This window comes from Bubalus bubalis, chromosome 3, assembly GCF_019923935.1.
Source record: "Bubalus bubalis isolate 160015118507 breed Murrah chromosome 3, NDDB_SH_1, whole genome shotgun sequence".
In the NCBI taxonomy this organism is placed as follows: Eukaryota; Metazoa; Chordata; class Mammalia; order Artiodactyla; family Bovidae; genus Bubalus; species Bubalus bubalis.
This window is the reverse complement of record NC_059159.1, coordinates 14,408,084-14,416,127: the sequence shown is the minus strand read 5'-3', so window position 1 is coordinate 14,416,127 and position 8,044 is coordinate 14,408,084. Positions and strand designations below refer to the sequence as shown.

The following is an 8,044-nucleotide window of genomic DNA, read 5'->3' as shown; positions in this document are numbered from 1 at the left end:
TTATTTATACTGTCCTGTAGGTATCTTTGTGTTTGAAATTCTCCCCAAGAGCAAAAAATAAAAACCTACTAGGTAAGGTCAACTCAGACAAGTTAGCCAACCTTTCGAGACACTGTATACAAATCATCAGTTGGGATATTTGCCAAGTTGGCAATGACAACAGAGTCAACACAAACATAATCAACACATAAACGTCAGATACTAATATTAGATTACGCCATTTAACATTTAGTTTAGCTTGCTTTTCAAAAATCAATAAATGTTCTAATTTAGTTTTAGGTTAATCTTTGATATCTGAGAGTGTACATAAAGACCTTTGCTTTCCTGACAACAAAACCCATTTCAGAGACTAAAAGACAGTACTGTAGCACCAAAGGATAAAGTGTCTTTGATCCAAATTAATCATGATATCCTCATGCCCTTGGACAATGATTGGCCTAGTAATGATCGTGTGATTCAGTTCTGATGAATAAAAGTAAACACGTCTTCTGATTAGGATGTTTGGGAAAGCATTTACTTTCCTAATTAAAAAGGGAAAGAGTCATGGTTGGCTAGTTCTTATCTCTTGGACTTTCTTTCTAACTAGAGTGTAGCTGAGAAGGTTAGAAATACAGCAGCCGCCTTGTGACCAAGAAGCAACAAGTAGAAAGATATAAGCAATATACTAAAGATGGTGGAAAGATAGCAAGAGCGTTGGTCCCTAACTACTATAGAGGAAAAAATTACACCAGCTCCGGACAGTCTAAACCCTTGATTGCTTATTATTAGAAAAACAAACCCCAATTTGCTTAATCTAGTAGTCTTTTTCTTATAGTTGAAAATATTCCTGATACGATGAAATACATCAAGAAGTAGTAAAAACAATGAAAAAACAAAGCACCAAAAACATCCACTTCTTAAGTGCAAAAGGGTTAAACAACAAGAAAGTTAAATAAGACAACCAACTCAGGAAAGGTGAATATTTATTATACAAATATTGAAATCTATACATTCTTAGCTGATGATATATATTTAGTTAAAAAGTCTTTTACTTTGGATATATGCATCATCTCCTTCATTGTGGTGTCTCTGCTTCTCAACTGTATTAATCCATTCTCCAAAGTAGCTTCAGTAATCAACACTGTGAAGAGGATACTCATTTCATCATATCTAAGAAAAAAAAGTAGTTAACCAAAACATATGAGCACAAATATAAATTGGAAATTCACTACGTTATCAGCATTAATTACTCTGGAATCAATGTCACTTTCCAGAGCCACAAAACTCAAAGGCAGTGCTTGAGAGCTAAACCCAAAAACAGTTTTCTCAAGTTTCTGAACCATTTTCAAAGTAAAATCTTCAAAAAATTTCTGACTTATTGTAATAGCTTGGAAGCCATAAAAGAATATAAAACATAAGAAATAAATACTGTCAGAAAAAAAAAAGAAGGAAATATTGCTATCTCAACATCTCATTTGGGATGATATTATGTATGAACCTCAGAATAACCTTGGCCTTTTGGTATGTGGATACAATCCAAGAAAATTATTTTAGACCCAATTCTCTTATACAACTACTATAATATTAAGATCTAGTGCACAACTGCTGTTGCTGCTAAGTCGCTTCAGTCGTGTCCAACTCTGTGCGACCCAGAGACGGCAGCCCACCAGGCTCCCCCGTCCCTGGGATTCTCCAGGCAAGAACACTGGAGTGGGTTGCCATTTCCTTCTCCAATGTATGAAAGTGAAAAGTGAAAATGAAGCCGCTCACTCGTGTCCGACCCTCAGCGACCCCATGGACTGCAGCCCACCAGGCTCCTCTGCCCATGGGATTTTCCAGGCAGGAGTACTGGAGTGGGGGCCATTGCCTTCTCCGCCAGTGCACAACAAATGATGCCAAAACCCATGTGTAATACATAACTTACTATGCTAACCTACAGTTTCTAGTTTAGCAATAACTGAATATATTCCACACTGGCCTTCTTTTTGCTTACCCAGTCACACACTAGGTCATTAATATTTCTCTTCTTTGTAGGACTCCACCAGAAATTATCTTATTTATCTACTTACTTGTCTATTGTCTACTCTAGCCACTACAATATAAGCATCACAAGAACAGGAAACTTTGCTCTCTCGTTTGTTGCTGTATCAAAGTACATAAAATATAGTAGGTGCTTAACATATATCTGAATGAACATATTCTGGGACAAAGAAAATAAAGATCCTGAGACATAAAGCCTTTACTATGTAAAGAACAAACTTAACTTGATAGTGTCCTTAAGACTCCAAGGGTAAGACTTTAGAACTGAGAACACTGGAAGGTTCAAGTACTACTACTTCATTTTATATATGATAAAACCATCAGCTGCTCTATCTCTAAAAACCTATTTTTCTTCTGACCTCATCTGAAAGGTCTATTTAATAAGTTACTAGAGAACTGAGGAACAAGATACTGACTGAGCTTCACAACTTATCACCTAAAAGACATGGATTTGATACAAAAAGCTAAAAAAAATAACAAAAAAAACCCCAAAGTAAGGGAAAGGAACTGTTTTATTGAAAAATAGAAGTCATTGGAAATAGCAAGGCTAAGACTAGAGACAGGGAGATCAATTAGGAGATTAGTTCAATGATTCAGCCAAGAGATACTAGTAACCTTAACTTGAGTAGGGACAGTGAAGATGGGGAGAAATGGACGTAAGATACATTTAGGAGGAAGACAAGAGTCAGTGACGGGCCAGGCGCGGACAGTAGGGGAGAGGCAGGAGTGCAGGACAATATCCAGGTTTCAGTCTTAAGTAATCAGGTAAACAGAGGCACCGTCAACTGAGAAAACCTGTTCTCTGTTCTCTGGAATGAAATTACCTTCCACTCAGCCTGAGAATGAACCATAAGAACAAGCAAGAAAAAGGCCCTCCACTCAGGTTCCCACAGTCCTGATTCAACAAATGCTTCTAATAGGAGTAATTCCATTCCTGATAAACTGAAAACCTCAGGGACACATACTTCATGGTAGGAGTCCTGAGGTTTCACACAGCACGTGGGTAAATATACCTGACGAGTACTGCTTCCTGCTGTAGCAATTAACTAAGGGTTTGTGGTTCTGCAAACAGAACAGTTAGGAACAATTTTAAACTACATTATCTATACATATTCAGAAGAGGTTTGTTACCCATAAAGTAAAGAAACATCAGATAATCAAAAACTCTGAATAAATACAATTCTTTTTAGCAACCAAAATGATAATTCTCACTTTGAATAAAGTTGTTCCAGTGAAGACTGTACAGTTTCCAGATAACCAGGCCACACAGAAATTCCATTCTCTAGTAATTCATTAAACAGCCCTTGACAAACCTGGGGAAAAATACAAAAACTCTGAATATCAAAGAAAAGTAGCTAGTATTACCTATTTTTAATGAAACCACCAATCATCTTTTTCAATCTTTAAAATGGGCATAAATCCCTTTAATTACATAATATTGTTGATAATTTTATATATTGTATATTTATAAGCTGTATATTTCTTAAGAACTTAAACACTGCAAAGAGTGTTAGTTGTTTAGTCGTATCCGACTCTTTGAGACTGCATGGACCACAGCAGGCCAGGCTTCTCTGTTCATGGAATTCTCCAGGCAAGAATACTTGAGGGGTAGCCGTTCCCTTCCCCAGGGATCTTCCCAACCCAGGGATCGAACCCAGGTCTCCTGCATTACAGGTAGACTCTTTACAGTCTGAGCCATGAATACTAAATGCAAATCTCTGAGATATTTATACTAAATGTAAGAGTTTTTATTATCATCACTCAAAACACAAAAGCAAAACAGAGTCTATCAGAAAAAAAGCGGTTAAGTCCAAAGGGTTACGTTAACTCATCTGAGACTTGAGGACTGAAGAGAAGAGACATCAAAGAAAAGTAAGAAGAAGCCAGACAAGTATGAAGAAAACTAGGAAAGTGGTATTCCTGAAGCCAACTAAAGAAAATGTTTCAGGAACAGAGAATGATTGATTAGCGTCAGTGGAATGCTGGAGACAAAAACCTGGTGGAAAACACAGAAGTAATAAGGACTAAATGACAGTTTACTGTTTTCTTAAAAATGGTGATGCAAAAAAAAAAAGAAAGAAAGAAAAATTTTAAATGCCCATAACAATCCAAAATGAAAAACTCTAAAGCAAAATTTTTCTCACTGGTGCAGCTGACACAAGATGTTTAGCAGTATCCCCGCCTTCATCAGATGCCTGGAGCACTCTCCCTCACCTTGTGACAACCGAAACTGTCCCCAAACTTTACCAGATGTCCGTGGTGGGGATGGGGAGGGTAGCGGCGAGTGGAAGGGTCACATGAGAGCCTGCGCTTGCGCTAGAGCACTGCGTCTCCAACTTTAGCTTCAGTAACACCTGGAGGGCTTGCAAAACACAGATGGCTCAGCCTCACCCCAGAGTTTCTGATTCAGCAGGTCTGGCAAGAATTTGCATTTCTAGCAAGTTCCCAGGGAAAGACCAGAGCAAAGTAAATGTGTGTTAAGATATATGGTATTTTGGGGACAAATGAGAATAAAGATATTAATAAATCTTAGAATGTAAGAGGAAAAAGACTAATATGAGTTTTAGTAAGTTAGTGGTTGCCAGCAGAAGATGACCTCTTCCTAACAGAAGGTGGAAGAGGAAAGAAAAAGCTCTCAGCATGATTAAGGTGAAGACATGGGGAAACGAGAGCCCTCACGTCACAGACCAGTCCACAAACAGGTGCAGCCAGTTTGGAGAGCAAGCTAACTGATACAGTGAAATTAAGGCTACATGTTCATTTTACCCCAAAATCCGATCCCTGTAAAAACAACCCACAAAACCTCTTCCATGGCCCAGAAAGTTATTCTCTGTCATAAGGATTCTCTCTGTCATAAAGCTGAGGAAAAAAGTTAAAAATAGAACAGGATACTACTCGTTTGGTAAAACACCTGAGGCACAAAGTAGTACTATTCTTGTAAACAAAACAAAACAGAAAAGGGCCTGCAATGGCAACAATGAAAATCTAAGAGGCAGAGCTCTTCTTTGTCCTGCAAGCAAAAAAAAAAAAAAAAAAAACAACTCCCTAGGAACTTGGTACCTCCTGGGGTGTTTGGGAAGTCTTCCTCAATCCTGGGGGCAAATGTGGACATCAAGCCATTCTCTTTCCCTTTCCCTGAGCTCATTATCACCACCTTCCCAGACCCTCCCCAAGAGCTTGAGAAAGCCAGTTAATCTTTCAAGAGTCCTCACTCAGTCCTGGACGGTCTGAGTCACCCAGACAGAAATGACTGCTGAAGAGGCCCTGGCTTTTTTTAAGAGTATTTAATTTGACCAGATACCAGTAAAAAATAAAATAAGATTGCAAATCTAGAGCTTGTGCTGATACCAACAAGTATCAAAATGTTAAGTTGGCCAATAAACACATGAAAAAGATGCTTAACATCGTTCAGAATTAGAGAAATGCAAATCAAAACTACAATGAGATACCACCTCACTCCGGTCAGAATGGCCAACATCAAAAGGATCTACAAACAATAAAGGCTGGAGAGGACAGGGAGAAAAGGGAACCCTCTTGTACTCTTGGTGAGATTGTAAATTGATATTGCCACTATGGAGAACAGCAGTGGAGATTCCTTAAAAAACTAGGAATAAAACCACCACATGATCTAGCAACCCCACTACTGGGCATATACCCTAAGAAAACCATAATTCAAAAACACATGTAACCCAATGTTCATTGCAGCACTATTTACAAAAGCTAGGGCATGGAGGCAACCCAGATATCCACTGACAGATGAATGGATAGAGAAGATGTGGTACAAATACACAGTGGAATATTACTCAGCCATAAAAAGGAATGGATCTGAGTCAGTTCTAGTGAGGTGGATGAACCTAGAGCCTGTTATACAGAGTGAAGTCAGAAAAACAAATATTGTATATTAATGCATATATATGGAAGCTAGAAAAACAGCACTGATGAGCCTGTCTGCAGGGAAGGAACACAGATACAGACACAGAGAACAGACTTGCGGACACAGTGAGGGAAGCAGAGGGTGGGACCCACTGAGAGAGCAGCGCTGACATATACGGCACTGTGCTGTGCTGAGCCGCTCAGTCGTGTCCAACTCTGAGACCCTGTGGACTGTAGCCCGCTAGGCTCCTCTGTCCAAGGGAGTTCTCCAGGCAAGAATACTGGAGTGGGTTGCCAGGCCCTCCTCCAGGGGATCTCCCCAACCCAGGGATCGAACTCAGGTCTCCTGCACTACAGGTAGATTCTTTACCATCTGAGTCACCTGGGAAGCCCAATACTGGAGCGGGTAGCCTATCCCTTCTCCAGGGGATCTCCCCAACCCAGAAATCAAACCAGTGTCTCCTGTATTATAGGTGGAGTCTTTACCAGCTGAGCTACCAGGGAAGCCCATATATAACACTATCCTGTGTAAAGTAGCTAGCTAGCGGGAAGCTGCTATATAACACAAGGAGCCCAACCTGCCACTCTGTGACGGTCTAGAGGGGTGGGTGGGAGAGTGGAGGGAGGTTCAAGAGCTGGGGGATATACATATAATTATGGCTGATTCGAGTTGTATGGCAGAATCCAACACAACACTGTAAAGCAATTATCCTCCAATTTAAAAAAAAGTGTTAAAAAGAGAAAAGGTAAGAAGTTACTCATTAGACTTCTGTACAAATATTTTGATCACCAAAATTATGTATACTCATTTTAAAAAAGGCAATTATGACTGAGCATGACATTAACAGCAAAATCCACCAAGTGTATTCAGTCTCTTTTGTATGCTATATTTCAAATTGCATTAATTAATCACAGTATTTATCCACAGTTCATTATTCAGTTACAGATTTTTTAATGAATCAAAATAAAACTTAGATGGCAAACTACTCATTTACTTGGAATAATGGTTACAGTTGAAATCAAGACATTAAAGCTTATTTAACCCACCTGTCTTAGTTCCACTGTTGGGCCTCGTCCCACATCCAAAGCAACTTTAATAGGGGCCAAGCAAGGGTGAAGTTTAAGCACCTAAAACAATTTAAAGAGCAGGGGTAAGAAGGACAAGCACCAACAAACATGAAGCTGCTTCAACAGTTAAAATTTTCTGTGTGAAAATGGAAGCTAGCTGAGGTCATAAAAGGTCATGTAAAGATTCAGCTGCCATAGATTTCTCCATTTAGGCATTCTGCAGAAATACATCCATCTGATGCTCTCCTCTCTCCTGACAACTCCATTTTCCCTCAGTTGAAATGCCCTTTCGAAGGAACCGCTGCCTTCACTACCCAGCCTGCACCATGCGCCTTATCACTCGCACCCTCTCTGCCAAAACCCATCACGCTACACATTCATTCAGCCATTTAACACTTGTATGAGAAACAGTTCTAGGCGGTGGGGACAAAAATCCCTGTCCCTCATGATGGGGAGAAGATAACAAAATAAAAAAGTAATATATTTGAAGGTAGGAAAAGAAAAGAAAGTGAAGTCGCTCAGTCGTGTCCGACTCTTTGCGACCCCATGGACTGTAGCCTACCAGGCTCCTCTGTCCATGGGATTTTCCAGGCAAGAGTATAGGAGTGGGTTGCCATTGCCTTCTCCAGGAGATCTTCCCAATCCAGGTATCAAACCCGGGTCTCCCACATGCAGGCAGACGCTTTACTGTCTGAGCCACCAGGGAAGCTCTATATTTGAAGGTAGTAAGTGGTTAAAAAAAAAAGAAAGAAGATATGTGTTGGCAAGGGGTGGGCTAGTGGAGGGCTGTTTGCAATTTTAAATAAGTGATAAGAGAAAGTCTCCTCTCTGAAGTGACATTTGAGCAAAGACTTGAAAGTGGATTGGGGGGCAAGACCTGTGCATTTGGAGGAAGAGCACTCAGACAAAGGGAGAACTACTGATATGGCTCTGGGGGCACACCTGGCATGTTCTAGAAACAACGATGATGTCTGTATTGCTGGAGCAGACTGAGTAACGTGGAGACGAGCTGGAGGTCAAAAAGAAAAAGGTTTGGTAAAACATTTTAAGGGGCTTGAGCTTTTCCCAAGTAAGAAGAGGAGCT

The 8,044-nt window shown here is 40.0% G+C and overlaps 1 protein-coding gene across 1 annotated transcript in view; it reads right to left on the bottom strand.

Annotated features, from left to right (window-relative positions):
• Nucleotides 1–945: 945 nt before the first annotated feature.
• Nucleotides 946–8,044, bottom strand: part of DDX5 (DEAD-box helicase 5) — a gene marked incomplete in the record, with an annotated part of 18,294 nt that continues 11,195 nt past the window's right edge. The window contains 3 exon segments of the mRNA XM_006049441.4: nt 946–1,149; nt 3,232–3,332; nt 6,940–7,020.